Raw genomic sequence first — 1,027 nt, 5'->3', positions numbered from 1 at the left:
GTAGCTGGGACTACAGGTGCATGCCACCACGCCCAGCTAATTTTTTCTATTTTTAGTGGAGATAGGGGTCTCACTTTTGCTCAGGCTGGTCTCAAACTCCTGAGCTCAAGCGATCCGCCCACCTCAGCCTCCCAGAATGCTAGGATTACAGGAGTGAGCCACCACGCCCAGCCTATGGAGGTCCTTCTGATACCAAATCTCACTATCCAACTGTCATCCAAACATACATAAACAAGTAGAGGAAGTATACATTATTCAATAAATGGTGCTGGAACGATTGCCTACCATTCAGAAAAAAAATAATTGTACATACACACACGATGTTGGAGTCCTACATCAGACCCCATGCAAAATAAACTCCAGGTGATTTAAATATTTAAAAATAACAAATGAAGTCATATTAGAAAAAAAATGCATAGCCATTTAATAATTTGGAGATGGAAAGGGCTTTCCTAAGTATTTCACGAAATACAGAAGTTATAACAGACTGATAGACTTTAGTATTTATTTATTCTTTTTATTTTTTATAATTTAAATAAAATATGGAACACTTCACAAATTTGCATGTCATCCTTGTGCAGGGGCCATGCTAATCTCTGTATCATTCTAATTTTAATATATGTGCTGCCGAAGTGAGCACCTATTTATTTAATATATCGAAAATTTGTATATCTAAGAAAAAAACCACCACAGATAAAATTAAAAGGGAAAACTCAAATATTGGGAAAACATATGCAATGTAACAGAAGAAAAGTTATATGTACCATTGCTATATTGAGCATTCTTTCAAAAATCACAAGGAAAATTTAATGAAAAAGTGAACAAAATAGATGAAGTGCCAATTACAAAAGAAGAAATAAAAATGACCCACAAATGCATTTAAAAAGCTTAGTCTCAGGCTGGGCACAGTGGCTCACAACTGTAATCCTAATGCTCTGGGAGGTGGAGGTGGATTGCTTGAGCAATTGCTCAGAAGTTCGAGACCAGTCTAAGCAAGAGTAAGACCCCATCTCTAAAAAAAAAAATA

At 36.0% G+C, this 1,027-nt stretch overlaps 1 non-coding gene across 1 annotated transcript; it reads right to left on the bottom strand.

Annotated features, from left to right (window-relative positions):
- Positions 1–536: 536 nt before the first annotated feature.
- Positions 537–640, bottom strand: LOC123646726. The gene has a single exon (XR_006737987.1). It is a non-coding gene; the product is annotated as a U6 spliceosomal RNA (small nuclear RNA).
- Between the last annotated feature and the right edge of the window lie 387 nt (positions 641–1,027).

The sequence above is a fragment of the Lemur catta genome, chromosome 10, assembly GCF_020740605.2.
Source record: "Lemur catta isolate mLemCat1 chromosome 10, mLemCat1.pri, whole genome shotgun sequence".
NCBI classification, from domain to species: domain Eukaryota; kingdom Metazoa; phylum Chordata; class Mammalia; order Primates; family Lemuridae; genus Lemur; species Lemur catta.
Note: the sequence above shows the minus strand (reverse complement) of the source record. Positions and strands in the feature narration are given on the sequence as shown.